Source organism: Protopterus annectens, chromosome 1.part0, assembly GCF_019279795.1.
Source record: "Protopterus annectens isolate FY-2018-M chromosome 1.part0, PAN1.0, whole genome shotgun sequence".
NCBI classification, from domain to species: domain Eukaryota; kingdom Metazoa; phylum Chordata; order Ceratodontiformes; family Protopteridae; genus Protopterus; species Protopterus annectens.
Window position 1 is genome coordinate 741,292,596 of NC_056725.1, and position 22,755 is coordinate 741,315,350.

Here is a 22,755-nt window from a genome sequence, read left to right on the forward strand (position 1 = left end):
ATCCGAGAAGCAACGGCACAATCTGTCGAAGGAAACAAGTGTATTCATGTAGTATGCAGGCTTCACACCTATGTACTGATTGAGGTCACATGTACACATATTCATTTGCCACACAGATACCTGATGTGTGCAATGCACATACTGTATTAATCATATGTCATACCATAGTAAAAGCAAAACCTACACTCCATTGACCACCTGTGGCACACACACTCAGCGTTTGCAAGATTCAAACCCCCTGCTTAACCATGTTATGATACTAGAGAAATACGCATTAACACAGCACACTATATGTTTTCTGGATGGTTTCTCTTCTCCTGATATATTTGTAGGATGCTGACATCATCAGACATTCCAAAGAGGGATGTACCTCTTTTATTGTGTTTTCCCAGTCTTCAAAAAGGCTACTCCTCACAAAGAAAATTACCCCCCCACACACACTAACAGTGTTGGCAGGATTCAAACCCTTCCCTAACTATGTCATGATCTTACAGACATACACATTAACACAGTGCGCTATATGCTTTACTGGGTGGTTTCTGTTCTCCTTGAATATTTATAGGATGCTGACATCAGCAGACATTCCAAAGAGGGATGTACCTCTTTTAATGTGTTTTCCCAGTCTCCAAAAAGGCTACTCCTCTCTAAAGAAATCACACACACAGTCAGCACTTGCAGGATTCAACCCCCTTGTAGGATGCTGACATCATCAGACATTCTGAAGAAGGTTGTATCTCATTTAATGTGTTTTCCCAGTCTCTTCTCTCAAAGGAAATCACACACCCCCTCACACACACTGTCAGCGCTTGCAGAATTCAAACCACTATTTAATGATACTAGAGAGATATGTATTAACACAGCATGCTATATGCTTTACTAGATGATTTCTGTTCACCTGATATATTTGTAGGATGCTGACATCAGCAGACATTCCAAAGAGGGATGTGCCTCTTTTAATGTGTTTTCCCAGTCTCCAAAAAGGCTACTCCTCTCAAAGGAAATCACACACATACAACCACCCCACACACTATCAGCACTTGCAGGATTCAAACCCCTACTTAACTATGTTATGATACTAGAGAGATAAGCATTAACACGGCACGCAATATGCTTTACTAGGTGGTTTCTGTTCTCCTGGTATATTTGTAGGATGCTGACATCATCAGACTGGACATGGGAATGTGTGTGCACTTTCTTTTATGCAATCCCAGGAATGATCCATGTAGGTCAGCAGGTATCAACAGCTTAAACAGGACCCTGTGAGTCACACCGTGTGTGATCTATCTGTGGACACATTGACATCCCTTCATGTCTCAACACATATCTATGCACAGATTGTTGGTTTTGTGGATACAACATGTGTCTGTGATGTTGATGAAGAGCTAAGCAAAGTCTATGTGGGACATGTGTAGCTCTGTTCAGTGATGTATGTCCTGGGTAGCTGCCTTGCAAATGGTGTAGCATGTTTGGGAACCATGATCTGCACATGAGCATACCACAGTTGGTAGGGTTGTGTGTTTGTCAGCTTCCAATAGCTCTGTTTATCACGTCTGCCATGATGCACTCCATGGCCTTGCAGATCAGACTTTATAGGCTTACTGGACTATACTTCCCATGGTGTGTTGTGCACCCACAATTGTGGGGAGTGCCATATGTTGCCGTAACACATTTGATGGTTCCAGATCCTGTGGAGTGGTTGAGGCTCAACAGACTGTTCAGGTGCAGGGTCTGTTTGTTCTGTAGTGCATGCATGACACATATTGGGAAACATTGTAATCCAATTGCTGCCATGCTTTTGGCTTTGGGGGGAGCTGGTCAGCCATTCAACACGTGCTATCTCCTGGTATGATGTCAGGGACTATCGTCAGTGGGAGGTGGTTATGTATATATGGGCCTGTCTGACAGGATGTTGGCATTGTCAGTAAGGTACAGTTGGCCCTGACTCAGGACATATATGAGTGTACATTACTATTTATGACATAGCTGAAGGACATGTCATGATTCTCAGTCTGGACTCCTTCTCAGCTACTCTTTACAAAACACCAACAAACCTGAGCACTAATCCCGGTTATACTCTTTTACACACTTAACACCCTACTGATCCTTTGTGATCAGGCTACAGAGTATGTCATCATAATATACTGGCATGTCCAGGGGTCGGTTTTGTGTGTACTTTCCAGTCCAGCTAGTGAATATTGTGGTTATGACACAATGTCACATCTGCCTCGCGTACACAGACAACCCTCTCCTCCTCCCAACACACTCAGATATATGTGAGAGGTGCAACAATATTGACATACAGGAGGCTGAGCTCTTTCGACCCATGACTGGCATGGTCTATCAGGTGGTGAAGGTGACCACACACACCACATATCAGTCTTACATACACCGATAGTGACAGCAATCAAACCACATTATCACACATACACATACTCAGAGGCTCTACATACACTCTGCCTAAGCAGCAGACACCTCCAAAGCAGACACACAAACAACTGCTACCCCACTACAATACCCACATATCACATAGTTCACAATGTCAGTGTGCCACACAGTCACCGCCCTTTGGGCTAAACAACACACATGATACACTTGTAATGGGTGACACTTAATCCACCAAAAATACAACAACAAGCAGACCAGGACCAACCACCAGGAGGTACGACAGTCCAACCTCACAATAAGGTACAACGTTACTCAAAGGATAAATACCAAAACAGTAGCTCCAAGAAAATTCCAAGGCAACAAAGATCCACAGGACCGCACTTTATAGGCATGTGAAGCAGCAGCTTTTATGTTTTTTGTTTTGGAAGGAGTATCCAAGTGTATAAGGGGAGGACATTGGGAAGCGCGTTTATCCCATCGGGAAACATGCTGGCAGATTCTTTTGGAAATATGTTTACAATTTAATATTTATTTCATCATTATTATTTTTATGTACATATATTTCAAACTAATACTGATGATTTGTATTTATTATTCAGTTTGCATTATTTATTTGAATGTATATGTGGGTATTTGTTTTTGGCAGTAGTATTTCTTGTACAATTTGTATTTTTATTTATATCTGTAGCTTTAAGAGTGCATTTTATATCTAGGCAATCATTCAATTAATTAATTACCTTGTATATAAATTCAGGGGTATGCATTCAGTGTTTTATCTGATGAAGTTGCATTGTCGACGAAAACATGATTTTTATATGTGGCGTTAATAAAGCTGTTTGGATTATCCTGTGGATCTTTGTTGCCTTGGAATTTTCTTGGAGCTACTGTTTTGGTATTTATCCTTTGAGTAACGTTGTACCTTATTGTGAGGTTGGACTGTCGTACCTCCTGGTGGTTGGTCCTGGTCTGCTTGTTGTTGTATTTTTGGTGGGTTAGTCTTTCAGTGCTCTTTTTTGGGTGACACTTAATGTCAGACACACTGATATCCCACTCACCAGGCCAAACAAGGGAATAGTCACTTTGAGCTGTCTCTCAGGTGCCAGGATCTGCCACATAACACATGCACTCAGGTCACTCCAAAGCAAGTCCAGGACTGGCTCCATCATTGTCCATGCTGGTGCGTACAACCTCAGACATTCCTCCCTGGACCACATGACATGATACATAGAGGAACTCTCTCATCATGTTGCCCAGGCCAGTATGACCCTGACCTTGTCTAGCATCTTACACTCATCAAGTATGATGTCTCAGTATACCAACAAACTGATCACGTTTAACAGTTGGATAACATAACAAAGGGGATACAGTGTCTGTCAGCCTGGGGTGACATGCTCGACATGCCACGTAGCTTCCCTATGGACAGCTTGCACCTATCACTCTTGGACTTTTGAATACTGGCTAAGGCACTTGCTGCCACCATACTGCCTTATTTAAGCAGGGCTCAAAAGACAGACCCACCTCCATAGACATTACAGAGTACATGACACTGAGGGTAATGCTGCTCAACACCAGATGTATTACCCTCACATTGACCACACTCAGGAATCTCCTCAGTATGGAGAATAGCAATATCTGTGCACTAACAGACACATGGTTCAGGCTCCCACATGCACACCAGCACTACCAGATTATATTTTGTACCATGCTTTCTGACCACATAACCCGGAATGGCCAACACAAATAGGGGGAGTATCCATATACATCACAGATACACATACCTCCGGGTTAGTAGCACTGCACAAAGCATCACAGACCATACATATGCACCCAACATTGTGCAAATCTGCCTTTTGGTTTGTTGCCTGCTACATACCACACTCACAAACTCAGAAACCACACTCGTCTTTCTGGGGAACACTAGACAATAAGACGGTCTCCCCAAACACCATTATATTGGGTGATGTCAAATACACACACATTGACTGGGGATAGTACTCAGGCCCCAACACCCTCACCCAACAATTGCTACAATTTGTAAACTCATATGCTATGGTACAACCGGTCACCACACCCACAAGAGGGGACAACATATTGGACATGACCATCACCAACATGGGGACTCTATGTTCCACACCTGCGATATACCCCTCATTGGTAAGGACAGAACATGCTTTATCTCACTGGACATCCATATCCAGTCCCCACACCCATCCTGGGTAATCTTGGTGAACTTCCCAAAAGCAAACGTCACACTTCTCCATACCACGGTGGTATCCTTCAGAGACCCTGGGTCAGTGGTAAGTATGGCTCAGACTGCTGAATCCTTTACATACACAGTCTATGGACACCTAGTGGACTGCATGGATCATGCTATCCAAAATAACACCTGGACTCACTCCTCCAATGGCAGGGGACCTGTCTGGTGGACCCCAGCCATTAATATGCTATACAACAAAAGGAGGAAGCTACTACATGATAGAGCACAATCCCAGACAGGGAGGGCATCTGTGATCTGTACTAGCAGACGGCTACAATCACTCATGTATTTATGTCAGGCCCGCTTCTAACGGACAATTACACCAGACACATCGGACACTCACAAGGCCTTCTTCAGTTAATTCAGGTACCTGGCTGGACACTCACTGATACGCTGTGTGTTACTGCATACTGACTGAACATACCCTGAACCCACAGACATTGCCAACATCATGGCAAACAGGGTCAATGCAGATGTCTCCCCCCATCCCCCCTAAGGAGGTACTGTCCATCCCAAGAGAGTGTAACCTCCCTGACATCACGAATAAACAGGTGAGTGCTGCCCTCCCCACAGCGGACAACACAGCATCAATGGGACCAGACAGTGTCCCGGCCTGTGTTGTACACGGCCTTCATGACAGACGTAACCCTCACATTATGTCACTGTTCAATATTAGGGTTACTGCAGGATTTGTACCCACAGAATGGTATACAGCGATAGTGGTCCCACTCCACTGAATACTGTCATACCAGACCACAGACAATATCGGCCTATAGGGCTAACTAGCCTGTTCTGCAAAGCTATGGAGCGTATTGTAATGGGACTCATGCACATAGACATGGGAAACCTACAGACATGGGAAACCTACAGACACTGGGTCCTACACATTACAGCATTGTTGTGGACAGATCTTGCCTGTTGGACCTGTTTGTATTCTTTAAACAGTTACCAGGTCCATCAGTGTTGGGATGGTTGTCCACACAGCCTGCCTGGACCTTGCACAACCCTTCAACACAATACCCCACATGGCCATTATGCATAGGCTCACCGGCATCAATATCGACACATATCTCACACGATGGATTGCTACCTGGACCAGGGATAGCACCCACACGCTCAGTGTTGCAGGTGCCATGTCTGACTATACACCAGATACACATGGTATCCCACAAGGCTCAGTCCTGGGAGCTCTCTTTTTCAGTATATATTTGTGTGATGTACAGGCTATCACAGGAGGGATATGGCTGCCCATGTTCGCAGATGACTGCAAACTGGGTGCCATAATCAACTCTCCAGCTGGCACATGCATACTCATACACGGTCTCACATAGATAGGATGACTGGTGCCTGAGCCATGGCCTATGGCTACATGCCATTAGTTGCATAGTCATCCCCTTTGAGAATGACAACATGCCCACAAATGACCACATAGGTAGTAATCCATTACATATGGTAGTAGTTGTTACGGGTTTGGGGACACTACCTGTTCGTACTCTCACCTTTGACAATCACATTGCCAAAGTAGTTAGACAGTGCTTCTACATAGCCCACCATATCCCACATGGTTTCACATGTTGATCACGTGTGGTCATTGTGCCCCTATACTCATCACAACCATGCTTGGTTACTATGCCACATTTGGGTTGTACCTTACCCGACACCTGCAGCAACTGTAATGGCCGCAAATGTTACTCATCAAGCAGATGTAGGGACTCACACAGATGCCCTGCACAGTTCAGATACAGTAACTCCAGCTCTACTCAGTCACTTACCACCTACACGGATGTGTCATGTGCCTGTAGTTTAAGGCAATATCTGACCCAGAATTAATGGACATACTCTACCTCAGGATATCCAACTCCCTTGGAGCTACACACTCCAGGGACATATACCTCAGCATAGATTTTGATAGGACATGCTGGGAGGACAGATTATTATCCGTAAGGCTCCACTCACTGCAGAGTGTAGTCCCAGTTTTGCATAAGCACAGCAACCCACTGACCACCTACAGATGACATCTTGACAAGTGGATGGGTGATCGTTTGTGTACCCCTGAGATATCTTCTGGGTCCCTGCTAGACAGAGGCACAATACACTAAATGTAAATGGGCTATCTTGTGTGACCTACTATTCACGGGCACAGTGTTTTGATTTGACTGGGTTGCAGCAGCCATACACACTCTGGCTATGCTTGAACATGCCCTAGTGCAGATAGCCTAGTATCGACCTCTGAACCTATGAAAATGTTCATGATGCACAATGTTTATTGCTGATACTGTTTGCAGGTTTTTATCATCTATGCTTTCCCACTTTCTATGAACCGCTTAGGTATCTGCAGAACATATTTGATTATGACAGGGTTCCACTATATTATATACATGTCTGTTGTCATATAAGTGGGTGCACAGGGCAGATTGCTGGATAGTGAGAGGTTCCTGGGTTAACACATGCAACTGCCTGATATGCGTGGCTCACTGCTGTACTCCAACATGGCCTAAGTGTGTGAGCATGCCCAGTTCAGACTGTCAGTGTTCTGTTGCCTGACATTTGTCTCATGTATTCGTGTGTGAGCATGCCCAGTGTGACCTTTTAGTATGTTGCTGTCTGAGGTCCACTACATTTGTTGATGTATGTGTACATGTCCAATATTAACATTTCTACTGTGTGTGTTGAAAGTCAGGTTCTATTCTTACTGCAGGACTCACCTTTGTGTCATAACTCGACAGAGATTATGCTGTGCCTGCAGGATTTCCATTGAATACTTTGCATAGACTTATCAACATTTCTTCATACATGTTAACCACTGCAATACTGTCATGGTTTAGTGGTTGAGTACTATGACTATAGTATACAGTATCCTGGGTTCGAGGACCATTACCGCTTATATTCTCATACTAAGCAGACCAGACTGCTTAAGGGCCAGTAGAGCAACTATGAGCATGTTGGCTTTTGTTCAGCTATGCCCTACTTAGAACCAGCTTGTCCAACATTGCTCAATATTAACCATCATTGCTGGACGTTGGCCAATATTACTCAGCATTGACCACATTTGTACTAGTTGGTGTGTGCGATTTGGTTTACATATAATACATGGTGGTAAATGTTGTTTATCACTGCTTTATATTGCTTAACACTTGGCAATCATGCCTCAGGTGTTGATGCAGGGCTGCCTATGTCGGATGCACATACTACACTCCCTATACATGTTTGACAACAGGTAGTGTCAATGTAGGCATCTCTTTTACTATATGTGCGGGTCAGAGAGAGGTATAATTTCCAGAGTTCCTACTGAGCCAGTGTATGTGCTATGCCTTGCCTCTTTGCCAAGGCCAAAGCATACTGGGCACGCCTCCTTCTGCCTACTGGGGCAGGCTCAGGTTGTTCCTCCTCCGAGTCACGCTCTGCCTGTGATGGCCCTGGCAATGGTGGGGGGCTGTTTGGCCCAGGCCTATGCTGGTCCTGCTGCAGCTGTCTCACAGGATCATATTATGTAGCATAGCACATACCATGACAATTTGGGTACATGTAGTTGGCGAGTACTGCAAGGCTCCACCAGATGTGTCCAGGCACCGGAACCGTGACTTGAGCAGCCCAAACACATGCTCGATTACATTTCGTGTTTGTGCGTGTGTCTCATTATGGCATTCCTGTTCAGGTGTGTGTGCATTTTTGATGGGTGTCATCAGCCATGGCTCCAGTGCATAGCCAGCATCCCCCACTAGGTGTCCATGTGGGATGTCCCCATTGGCAAATGTCTGGTACAGCTGTGTCAGATGCCAGATATGGGAATCATGGTAGCTTCCAGGGCAGCCAGCACACACATTCAGTATTATGCCCTAGGCATCACACATGACCTGGTGGTTGATGGAGGGGAAGCCCTTGCATTGAAGTAGACCCTACCCCGCTCACTGGCTGGTGCATTGATGCGTATGTGCGTGAAGTCTATTGCACCCACTACCTCAGGGTATTCCGCTATTTGCTGGAAGAGACACATGTTGCTGGCCAATACCTCATGGGAATTGGGGACGTATACATGATCACCGACATGTGCTGACATGGCATCCAGGAACTGGTGCAGTATCCCGGATGCCGATGCCTGTGATATTCCCATCATATCACCAGTTGGTCTCTGGAAGGTACCTGTTGCTAATATTCTTAGGCCAACACATACCTTAGTTTCCACTGGGATGGGTTCCCCTCTGTTGGTTCTGTGTGTGAGGTGTGGCCTGCACAGCTCAACAATTTGCTGCAAGAGGTCTCTGTCCACTCTATAGCGCTCCACTATCTCCAGCTCATGTAGCCCCTGGTAGGTTACCCTGGGCCTGTACACTCTTCTCCGTCTCCTCACTGTGGGTTGTCCAGCAACATTTCCATTGTCACCACCCTCAGCATGTTGCATATGTTGCCTTATAACAACAATGGCAGCCCCTAACATTTTTTGCCTCAGTACAGCTTTTTCAGTTTTCACTGCTATTAGCTTACTGCAGTGTTGCAAAGACTCTTGAGAGAAACATAATGGACTGTTGTTTGCAGTGTTTTAAGTGCTGGGCTGGGCTAGTGTTCTGCCTGGGTAATTGCCTGATTCTGATTGTTTTCACCTGCTAGCTCTGCTAGTGTTCCCTGGTAACTTCCCTACTATTTGGTGTGCTTCCTTTTTCCTTTCTGTTTCCTCAGGGGGGGAGTGCCCCGCACACAAGTGCAAACACGCGCACACCAGCTAACACACACGCACACATGCTTACATGGACTAAAACCTGCTTATTCTTGTTAAAACATGCGCACACTAGTGCAAACGTGCTTACAACTGTTTACACAGCCTTAAATATGCTTACTCAAGCTTACATGCACGCACACACACTTACACGCACGCACACTGTCTTACTCGGGTTTACTGGCGCGCACACACACGCATGCATGCTCAGCAAGAAACTTTAGTGTTATCCACGACATACACCTTCCATTTCTTGACTTTACCTGGCCTACCTGTTGACACACCTCTTTCAATAATATGTAATTGTCGGCCAATACATGACACTTTGCTCCAATGAGCTTCACTCCTTTCATACATACCCCCCTCATGATGTCACCTATCTTCTACTCTGTTACTCCCCATATCCTACTCCTACACTCCACTGACTGTGCTCATTTCCTCTGTAAACTTGCAATTCACTATCCTAACTCTCATTTGCATAGGATTGCCTACTAATGCTTGGTTACATCTCTTGGACTGAGCTTCCCCACTTAGCAACCTCTACTCGGTGGCCATGTTGTCTTCAGCCTGCCATTCACTTGCATTGTAAATTCATTTTAGCTATAAAATCCACATTTGTGGATTTTAATTATTAATTTTCTGGTTTTTAGGGTGCAGCACATTTGCACGGCGCTGCGCTACGGTTAAACCCCGGAGATCGGGATGAAAAAGAAAAGTTATTTTATTTCTATTTTGCATCCCTTCCCATTGCCAATGGCCGTATTTTTGGCCATTGACATGCCTCCTCCTGTAAATGCATGTTTTTTTTGCAGCTGTCACGGCTCTGTTTTGCTATTTGCAGAACCGTACTCAGTTATCAACTGAGTACATTTCTGCAAATAACACTACTACTCGGACAGGTTCGAGTTTCCTGGATCACAAATTTACCTCATTTGCATAGCTTTCACCTGCAATTGAGGTAATTTGCATATCCAAGACCTGTCTGTGTAGGACTAGTTTAAGGAGCTCTGTTACATGCCCTTACCTACTCTTCCTGGATCGCTCGGCGGACATGTTGCCTGCAAGGAGTCTTACTCTACTCTTAGACTCCATGTAAGCCTTCGTGAATCCGGCCCTATGTCATTGTCCACATCCACACGGAGTGAACCAAATCAATTTCAAGGATAGGATGAAAAGGAAAATAGATTCCCAATTGTAAAATGTTCTGCAACTGTCAAATTGGACAGATTAGAATAAAACGGATTTTCTTAATAAAGTAATTGTGAAGATTCAGTTTGTGATTACTTTTAATCAAATAACTTACGTTTTTTCAAAGGTGTAGCTTAAGGAAAATGCTGAATAATTTCCATCATGTAAGCAAATTCTTGTACTGTGTAGCAGAAGGTGATTTCAGTTTTAATCAGAAATGTAGATTGCAACAATTTGGTAGTGACCACCACATAGTTGTGTCTGGTTGTCAAAAATAAGTCACTGTTACAAAGATCAAAAATAAAATGCTCAAATTATGAGCACTTAAAAAGCCCAGTTCATACACATGTCCAGTTTCCATACACAAACATCACTCATGACAGCACATGCAGCAACTCAGTGACACACACACACACACACACACACACACACACACACACACACACACACACACACACACACACACACACACACACACACAAACACAGTTATAATGACTTTGTTGGCTGAATGCCTCTCAGCTGTCTCATTTTGACCAAGTGAATAAAAATTAAAAAAAAAAAAATACTAGTTTTAAAGGCACTGTAACCCTCCAGGCATCTTATCTGTCCCCGATTTTGCAGAATGTCCCCAATTTTGCCTCTTAGATTTTCTATGTCCCTCATACAATTTTTGATTTTCTGGTATGTCCCTGAGTATTACAGTTAGTCAACAATGCCAGACATTAGAGTCTCATAATTCTTACTATTTAGACAATGCATGGTATTGCATTGTAAAGAAGATGTATGCTCATTCTCTCTGTCTTTCACTCTGTCTCACCCACACATATGCGCATACTCATGCACACATCTGTTGCTTTTTTGTTTTTTTTGTTTTTTTTTGTTTTATTTTACTCTCACTGAGCAGCAAATCTGCATTTAGCAATAGTAAGAAATAGTGGCTGTTTGCTTTTTTTGGTCTGTGCTTTACAGAATCTTAGTAAACTGTTGAGAAGCAGTGTACTTGTTTTTTTACTGGGTGATATCTGTACAATAACACCCTGTTGGAGAATGTTCTCCAGTAAGGTAACAATGTACATTTTCATCCATTCTCTAATTCACTATAAAGAACAGTGTCTGATTTTCAGGAATTTCTTTATTATAGCTATACATGTACACACACACACACACACACACATATATATATATATATATATATATATATATATATATATATATATATGTTTTTTTTTTTTTTGAGATGCATCAATACAACAATAACAAAACATTGCAATTTTACATGCCCTTTACAAGAAGCTACCTTGGTGGATTTTAGGGTTGTCCAGTTAAGCATGCAGATAATAAGAAATACAAGTAACCACTACCTGCCAAGCCTAAGGCATTCAGGACTAAAGTAGGCCTGGAAACAGATCAGCAAGTTTAAACGTTTTAAAGACACTTCAGTGAAAATTCAGCAACAATAAAATAAATGAGTTAGAATCTGCGACATTGCCAGACATTATAAATGCTCTATACATTTATCAAGCAGTTGAAAGTGCTTGTGTCTGTCACTCTGTGAGAAGGAAAATGCAAAATCAGTGACATTACAATACGGGTTGCAGACAGACTTACTGTAACTGTACCAAATATATTTTCACTGTGTTCCATATAGCAGAGAGGGCAGAACAGAAGCGGTCACACATACCTTTATCTGTGCCATCTCTCGACCTCCTTCTCTCTAACAGTGAGAGTCTCACTCCGTGTCCGACTCCGACGACCTGTGGCTGTGGGTCCTCCCCTCCCCAGACCCTCCTTGACACATACAGTCCTGCTTCTCCCCACGCAAACACATTCTCGCCACTCTCGCGACTCACACATGCTCTTCTACCTTCTGTGCATGCATGGATTTGAATTCTGAGTCAGGATTGTAAAACCCGGACAAATCGTGGACGTTTTAAAAACTGCCCGGACGCCTGGAGAGGAGCACAAAAAGAGGACATGTCTGGGGAAAACCAGACATATGGTAAGCCTAGTCAAAGCTGTTCCCTTGGAGATGATGACTGCAAGGACAGAGGTGAGTGATAGTACCCAGACTGACAGTCAGGCAAAACTGTTGGAAGTTACTAGGCTTCCTGTGGAAAGGGATCTTGTGTTTGAGAATGTTCTTGCAGATGTCCTGATAGGGAATGACTGTGATGATGCAGTGCCTTGTGTGCATGCAGTGACACATAGTCAGGTTTGGATACAGGCATGTAGGTCCAGTAACTTGGAGGACACCCAGACAGATCTCATACCTGAAGCTGGGACTGGTGTGGTGGCTGTTTCAGAGAAGGAACTACCCTGTTGCAGTAAGTCTGAAAGTGAGCCACAGCTGCTGGGAGGTACTGATGTCCCCTTGGATATGATGATTGCCAGGAGGGAGGAGAGTGATGACACCCAGATTGACAGTGAGGTACAGCTGTCAGAATTTGCTATGCTTCCTTTGGAAGGGGAGCTTGGGAGGGTCGCAAATGTAGAGTTGAGACAAGCTTAACTTAAGGACCCTACATTACAAAGTTTGAGCGAGATGGCTAAGGAAGCACCTGATGCTCAAGGAAGAGGAGAGTCTGTATACAAGAAGGAAGGCTTGCTGTATAGAGAGTGTATTTCTAAGAGAGGGCTGGAAGGTGAGGTAGTATGGCAGTTGGTAGAGCCTAGAGCCCTGCCACTGTTCATTATAGGCCCTAATATTCCTTGTGCAGGTAATATTGAGGCAGAGAAGGAAGGTTTGCTATAGAGAAAGTGGACTCCTAAGGGAGGACTGGAAGGTAAGGTAGTACAGCAGTTAGTAGAGCCTAGAGGCTACCATCTCCCACTTCTATCTGTAGTTCCTAATATCCCTCTTGCAGGTGAAATTGATGTAGAAAAGGTGGCAAATGCTTTTGTGAGAAACTTTTAGCAGGGTATGTTTTCCAACGGAGAGACTGACTGACCAAGGTACCAACTTCATGTCAGACTTGTTGACTTGTTGGGAAGTGTTGCTGGGTGAAACATGTAAAGATCACTCCCTACTATCCCCAGATTAATGGCCTTGTGGAGAGGTTAAACTCTAGATTAAAGACCATGCTATGGGCATTTGCAAAACAATTTAAAAGGGCAGGATTAACCATTGAACCTAGTAAGTGTCAGGTGGGTATGGCAGAGGTCACTTACTTAGTACACAGAGTGGAGAGTGGTAAGATTAGATCAGAACCTGTCAAGGTAAAAGCTATTCAAGCATGCCAGCTCCTGTTACTAAAAAGCAAGCAAGAGCATTTCTAGGGACAGCGGGGTACTGTGGAAAATTTGTGCCCAGTTGTGGTGCAATGGCTGCACCCTTTACTGACTTAACTAGGAATAATAAACTGGATAAGGTAGTGTGGATTACAGATTGCAAACCGGCATTCCAAAAATTTAAGGGGATTTTGGGAGGAACCCCTGTGTTGGCCAGCCCAGATTATAGTGAAGAGTTTGTTGTGCAAGTGGATGCTTCAGATTGTGGGTGAAGGCTGTGCTCAGCCACATTTCCAAAGAAGGAGAAGAATGCTGCAGTGGGGTTAATAATGCCAATGCAAATGGATTACCCAGGAGAGGAGTGGGTTGATATTCCCAGACAAAGCCATTTTTCTTAAGCATCATTTTTCAAGGGTCACCTGAAAACCATTACTGAGTCATGGGGGGAGAAATATGAAGAAATTAGACACTGTTATTTGTGCTAGCATGCCTGGCTGAGTTTTTGTGCATAATTTCAGATTAACTTGTGTATTATATGCCAACATGACTAGCTATGATATTGTAAATAAGTTCTTACATGTTAATTTATAATTTGTTTGAACAGAATGTTTTAAAGACTTGAACACTGTCCTTTTACATTTCTAACTGCATATGTTTGTGAAGAAGATTCTAAATGCAAACTGTCTCAGATTCATCTGATCTGCATATAATGTCATGGGAATGTTGACAGTTGCTATGTGTTACTGTCAAAAACTGAAAGACAGGAAGTAACTTAAACAGCTGTTGGTTGATTTTCAAAATATGAAATGACAATTAGAAATGGAACAGTTAAACAGTATGACAGTTAGGCTAGTCTATAAAAGAGCATGATGAAGACAGTTGAAGTCAGTTGCAGCTATCAATCACAGAAGTCAGTTGTCAGTTGTCAGTTAACAGCCAGTTATCAGTTGTTCACACATGTACTATGCAGTGGATACCCTAAAGGACTCACCAAGAACTGTAAGCCTGCCTTTGCTCTACTGTATTAGTTTAGTTTAGATCAGGGACAGTGTTCTTTAGTCAGATAGGAAAATTATAACTAATCAGTTAGATCAGTTACAGTTTTTCTGACTGTTGGATTTCTATCCTATAGTATTGACTTTATTTTCCTGTTGATTCAGTTCTGTTTGTTTATTGTAAATTACTGTTTTATATTTTTAATCATTTTGCTCATTATTAAATATTTTATTAACTTACATTGTGTGCTGGTCAAACAGTGTTTTTGTTTAGTGATTAGATAATGCATATGCCTGCCATGATAACTTCCTGGGCCACTCTGACAGCCTGGCTGCCTAGGTCATTAGCTAGTATTTGTTTTAATATCTAATTTTCATAATTGGATATCCCTTTAAAAGGGCATGATGACTCTTTGATTGTTCGCAGCATTGCCATATTATTTTGGGGAAGGGATACAGCTTGAAATATGTGTCAGGCTTTCCTAGAAATGTTTGGATGTGTGAGATTTAATTTATTTACATGTGTGTATCAGAGGTCTTAAACTAGGACACATTGCTCTGAATTGTGTAATAAGGAGTTATATTTGGAGTGGACAGAATTATACAGTCCATTCCCAGGTTATAGAGCATGTTCCTGTTCTGATTTTAGGGGAAATATTACTCCTGTTTAAGTGACAGTTTCACATTGGAGTCAGTAGTGAGGATTGAAGGTCCTTAGTTTTTGACCCAGGATAGTGGGAGACATCACATTATTTGGTGGCAGTTCAGTGGGATATTATCTGGATGTCACAGCCTCCACCTTTTCCAGAAACATAATAACATTCCGAACATTGCAAAGCCACATCTGCTGCTTCATTTTTAGTTGATACAGGACATTTCATCACTGTCTTACAATCAAGCAGATAGGCAGGCTAGTTTCCATTTATGGAAATATTTATGTTTCTTGACACCATGCTTCTGTATAAACTTCTTCATATGGACCACTTCAAGTCCAGCATCACCTTATTTCCATTAAACATTAATCCATGACTCTCATATATTTTGATTTAAATTCTTTGACCCTAACCATCTCACTCTTTTTGGAAAGAACCTTTTATTTAGCTCACTTATTTGGAACCCTCTTCCATGTACCCTTCATCAGCTTCCTAAACTTATCTCCTTTGCTAAGCTTAAATTGTATTGGTAGCAACAGAGTGAATGCAGTTGTTCTGGATTTTTTACATAGTTACTTAAGCTTTATAATGCTTTGTACAACCACGCAGGGCTGCACTAGATGGAGAATGTATTAACTTGAGCAGTACTGAGTATTCTGTGTATATAATGATATCAGGTATTTTATATTTTAATATGTAACTGATACCACACATCTCTTGCTCTGTAAGGAAAGATGATAATGAAAAACACTGAGATTACCACAATGTCACCTACAGTGTATATGAGTGATTAAATATGCCCCTTTGTAGACATCATAAACAGTGTGCTTTAATGTCACCCGAAATCATTACACCCTGAAATAAGATACATTAAATTATCACTATATAAAATATAAGGACTATAACAGCTTCTTGTACATATACTGGGATTTCACCATACATATTCACATAGAAAACATATTTCATTATACATGTGTTCATAAGTCATAGTTATATACTAGGCTAACAACTCCAGAGACATTTTTAAGCCTAGCTATGCTTCCCAAATATATCAGACAGGCTTTGGTGCCCAAAGGTGATTTTTAAGAGGTGCATGTAGTCTTGGGATTAGATTTATAAGTGTTTACAGGCTGCCTCTGTCTATTAGAGACATAGGTGACAAACCTGGGATAAATTTCTAATTTCCCATCCACTGGTCCATGTTATGCTTGAATTGGATTAGGGAACAATTATGTTTCACATGGATGGGAAACCTGTTCCAGAGAAAGGATAGTCTTATTCCATTTGTTTTGTAGATATGCAGCACATCAGCAATCTATAGGAGACAGACTACACAGATAGTGCTTTGAGGTGATCCATGTAAGACATTGTTTATGCCCTGTATTCTTTTTGTGAGGAACTTCTGTGGACATTATAGTTGTTGCATGTGCCTCGTTAGGCAAATACTGAAGCAGGTGCTGTACTCACTGATTGCTCTGATGAGAGATGAGTACAGTGGGACAATGACTTCCTTGGACCTAAATGCCATACCTTTGCTTATAAGTTGTGCAACATAGAATGATTTTCTTACTACTGTTGATACAAGATGGTCAAAAGCCAGGTAAGTGTCTACATGCATTACAAAATGTCTGACTACTGGAACTAATCTTAGGGGTGTATTGTCAATGTGGTAGTTTCCAGGGGTAGCTAACTCTTAGGGGTGTACTGTCAATGTAGTAGTTTCCAGGGATAACAAAGTTTCCAAAGGCTACTATTATACATTTCTTGTCGTTGAGTTTTATACTGTTGCTCTGGCACTAGTTATTTGTCTGTGTCAGGCCTTTTTGTATGGCATTTTTGTCTTTAGAGAATTCTACAGTTGCATGCAGTTTGCAGTTGTCTGCAAACATGGTCATCCAGGGGCCCTTAATGCTGGCCTTGAACTCAGAAAAGTAGATGCCAAAAAGAAGTGGACCCAGCAAAAAGGCCCTGAGGGACTCTGCTAGTGACCAGTCTTATTTGTGGAGATTAAACCCCCTAGCCTAACTTCTTGGTTCCTATCTATGAGCCAGATGGCTATCCAGTGGCTAACATAGGAGTTTATATGTAATTTCATGAGTTTATCTACAAAGACCCAATGGGGTACTGTGTCAAATGCCTTGGTCAGGTCAAGGTAGGCAGTATGCCCCATTTTGTCCTCTTCTGTTGCTTTGGTGACCTTTTTGAAGAAGTTTACCAGGATGAGTAAGCATACTCTTTTACTGATGAAACCAAACTGGGCAGGATCCAGTGTCTGAAGGTCTCCTATGTCATTAAGGTCTATATTAGAACACTGAAGTTTCAAAACTTCGAATGTTCTAATATCAACCCCTATTCAGCGAAAGCTGAAAACATTGAACATATAGAACAGTGAATTTTTTCCTAGGGAAAAAAATTGCTGTTCCAAAACACATGCACACAACACAAGAACACCAAACAAACAGCAATCCACACACATACACCTAAAATCTTACACCTAACCCTACACTAAACTATACACACACCACTAACTATCCACTTACCCAAAAACAAACAGGATGAAGCACACCAGAATCCACAAAGTGTAGTTTATTAAGCGCTTTCGCTTCTAAATAAAAACTTCTTCAGAATGAAATAATTAAAAAAACTGACCCTATATATACATCCTTCCCCTACTTAACATAACTGATGAATTGCATCAATGACAATTAACTAAAAGAAATACAACTCACAAAATACAAGCACCATATAAATAAATACATGTAGTACATAATAACATGTGCAACTATAAAATTCTTATAAGTTTAAATTACAAAATTCATTAAATGACATATAAAAACATAATTACTTTAAAATTCTTTAAAAACCTTAGAAAATACAGTGTAAGTGATGTGTTTACAAATATATTTACATATATCCTTCAGTTTTTAGTCTGAGGATAGAACTTATAGATAGACTACTATTTAGACCGGGTTTTGCATGCCATTGGTTATCAATTGCCACTTTAATTCCCTAGATTCCAAATAGTCATTCAATGGCACACCTCTGTCACCCAATGTTACTTGTTCTAATGCTGTAAACTTAAAACTATGTCCCTCATTATTTGTAACATGTACTGCCAGAACATTCTTTAAATCATGTTTCTTAATGTCATAAAAGTGCTGGTAAACTCTACTTCTAAGGGCATTAATGGTCTTCCCTATATAGAAATTTGGACACTGGGTACAGAGGGCTAAATTAACAACTGCCTTGCTACTACAGGAAAATTTATTTTTGTGTATATGTTCACCATAACTATCCACGTACCTTAACCCAAACCCTAACCCTAAGGTCTGTCACTATCGCACACTCATCTCACCTGCACCCTAACCCTAATTCACCTACCCCACCCTAACCCTCCTGTCCATACAATCACACACTTACGTGTCCCACGCCCTAACCCTAACTTACCTAACCTGCCATAACCCTCACGTCCACACAATTGCACACATACCTAACCCTCGTCCTAACCCTAACTCACCTAACCTGCCCTAACCCTCACGTCCACACAATCGCACACATACCTAACCTGCACCCTTACCCTAACTAACCTAACCCACACTCAATCGCACACTTACCCGAACCCGACCCATAACTTTCCACCACAACGCTGAAAATACAGAAGCAACAAAAATGGACAACCAAATTCTTTCCCTAAGAAAAAAATTGGTTTTCTGTTGCTTCGATATTTTCAGCTTTCACTAAATAGGGGTTGATATTAGAACATTCAAAGTTTTGAAACTTCGATGTCCTAATATAGACCCTGTCATTATTTATCATTTCCATAATTCTTTCTATGGCTTTGTATATCAGACTAATCAGACTTGTGGGCCTACAGTTTACTGGGGTCTATAGATGGCCCACCCTTGTGCAGAGGGATGACTGCTGCAGTCTTCCAATTGCTTGATATGAAGCCTGTCTGGAAGCTATAGTTAAATAGTGACTCTAGTAGTCATTATAGGTCATATTTCATGCTGTTTAGGATGCATCTTGAGATATTATCTTGGCTTATCAATCCATTGCAATGCTCTTTGCCTTGGGGAGTGAAATGAGGACCTGTTTTGACGTTGTAGTTTCAGGAGTTATGTTCAGTGATATTTTTTGAGGTTCTGTATGGAAATCTGGAAAGACAAGAAACTCCAAGCTTACAAGACTGGGACCAAATACTAGACTCTTGTAAGCTTGAAAATATACACAAAACTCCTGTTTTTGAGGGGGCAACACCCCCTGCACCCCTCATACCCCTACAACTTATGTAGTCAGACTCTGAGATTGCACCACCATGTGGAAAGGATCGATACCCCATCCCCATTGTGCCACAATCTTCTACAATTCAGATTCTGGCAAAAAGAAACAATCTTCCATTTCATTTGGCTAGGTTGAGCTTACAAGATTTGAGCATTTGGGTTTGATCCTGTAAGTTTTGAGTTGCTTCTCTTTTTAGATTTTTAAGGTAACTGGTTTCATGAGTGTTTTGAAGGAAGGGGTAAAACTGGAGCTAAATTTGTCAGCCAATAGAGTTGCTATATCTTCTGGAGCAGTGTAGGTAACTCCATTCTCAATTACTTCAGCATATTGTTGTCCACTGCCTTTGAGGTTATGGGTTATAGGTTCCAGAAGTTAGAGGTTTGGGAACAAGTGTAGACAGTCCCCAGGATTTACTAATCTTCTGTGTAAGACTAGATTAATCTTACATGGAAATGCTAGTCTAAGAGTAAAAAAAAAAAGCCTTGTGATTGTCCTTGGTTTAGGTGGCTATTTTTTCCTCAAATCTTGCTTGGATAGACTTGATTAGCCCTTTGAGCTGCTTGTTTAGATTGATGAGGGAGTTTTTGACTTGCTGGGTACTGCACTTTCTAATTTTTCCTTTTGTTATACAACCTATATATGTTGGGATTACACTAGGGTGGATTCTTTTTGAGTTTGTCCTTACAGCTGTCTCTGTGCAGCTAAAATATGATTGTACTAAGTTTATGTGAATAATTCCACACAGACAGTGGTGTTCTCATGGCTTGGGGGAGTAGCTTTAAATTTTGCCAGGGTGTCTCTTAATAGTAGGAAGTTTGCCTTTGAATAGTTCATAAACATTACAGAGTTAGCAGAGGTCCCAGATTTTATCTTTATTTCAAAGGAGACAGTTTTATAAGTCAACTCTACTAGGGAGGACATTACAATGGGAGGAGGGACGTAACATTCTTCCATGTTTGTGAGGACCAGATTCATGATGTTAGCACCCCTAGTGGATGTATGGACAAGATGGTCCAAGGTGATTGTGTTTACAAAGTCCAGGAATCTCTGGCTGTGCATGTTTGTGGTTGTGTACGATACCCAGTTTAGAATTGGATGGTTAAAGGCATCCATGAATATGGTGTGGAATTGAATAGGGAGTGTATCCAATACATTTAAGTATGTATTATTTGTTTCGCAGGCCATAGAGGGGGATCCAGAGCTTGCAAGAATATGGTCTAGGACTTTGCTTATGGTAATTTGGGCATGGAGAAGGTCAAGCATGTCATACTGTTTGACCAGCCTTGAGGTGTGTTTGTTTTTGTTGCAAATCAAAACACCTCCACGTTTAGGCCTTTCTTGTGCAGTAGCTGGTCTAAATGTGTGAAAAACATTATAACCCTATGTTGTTGGGGTGCTGTCTATGGTTTTAAACCATGTGTTGGTAACTGCAAAAATATCTACAAAGGGTGAGCAGAGCTTGCAGGGACTGGAGTTTTTTGTTTAGACTCTTGACATTGAGCAATAACACCTTTACTTTTCTTGGGTTTGTTTTGCTATGTTGGAAAGTTTGTCTGGTTGGCAGTGCCTAAAAAAGGTATAATGGGGAGGACAAGCTGACAAATATAAGACCCTGTTCAAGTCACACCAAAAATTAAGCCAATTATGAAAGACAGTCATATTCTGTTTGTATTGTGACATCATGCTTGGAGAAGGTAGAATGCTGCTCAATGCTAAGCTCATACCATCCTGTGGCACTTAGTCAGAGATCTCCATCATGTCTCTCTTCATTTGTCCAGGGAGTTATGTTTCAGATAATTTACACCCACATGTACAATGACAGAGTCATATTGGTATTTGTTTTTCAAAACCTGAGTGCATGCATGATCTGGTGGATCCTGATTCCTGATAGGTAACTGATTGTGATGGTCTCCTTCCTCATTCTGCTCAGTAGGGCATCTATGTGTCTGACAATGGAGTACCCATGGCCAAAATATTGTGTTCTGTAGTGGCTCACCTTAGGGGCTTAGAGGTTGAAACACCATGAGATATGGCTGCATGTGTCATGGTGGCTGTTGTTTTGGTGTGCTTTTGGGGCTGATTAGGATATGTTTTTTAGGTGCACTGTCTGGGAGGCCTTTGGGGTTTAGGAAGATTACATTTAATTGTCTTAGTATATATGCATCCATGTATCTAGTCCATACTGTGAGTGATGGGTGTAGTGAGTGTGAGTTTCTTGCAATCTGATTGGTCTTATGAGTACTTATATATGAGCACCTCCCTCCAGTGACATTGTGTAACTGCATCTCTCACATATCTCATCAGCTTGTTTGAGAATTAGTTGGTTGTCAGTAAATAAGAGGCAATTAATACATTGTCTCAGGATGCCCATATCCACCAAACTTGCTGCAAAGATAGTAAAAAAAGTGCATATACATGGTTGCAGTTTCTTATTATGTGACCTACATGGGGGTGGTACAGAATGAGTTTATGGCAGGCTAGCTTGGGTGCTGTAAAAGTATAGACTACAACAAGGCTATCTAAGATAAATTCAGGAGGCAGTGCTCCTCAGCAAGCAAACCAGTTGCTCTTTGCACAACTTAGTACTGTATTGCTTTTTTGACTACAGTAATTATAAGCCCATATACTGTTGAACATACTATTGGATGGTACATTGAAGTTGTTATTGGTACTTTTAAAAAATATGTAGCCTAATCCCCAAATCTGAACATTGTAAATTATACATTATATATAATAACATACAAAATGAAAATGCACTTACCTTTCTAAAGAATTCATGAATCTTAATTTTCTGAATGAGATATCCACAAAACCGTCTGAAGAGGATCTCTGTAATTTAGATAGTACAGTAACATGCCATGTTAGGCAGGGATCCACATTGTTTTGCAATTACATTACAGTTGAATAGGGTGTAATAAGGGATCATTTGTGGATTGTGGAGAGAATCACTATTTCCCAGAAGCATCAAAGGTAAGGTTAAGTCTTAATGTTGGCCAGTATGAGAAAGAAATGATTTGGAGTTTAAGTCATCTTTGAAAGTGTGATTTTTTTT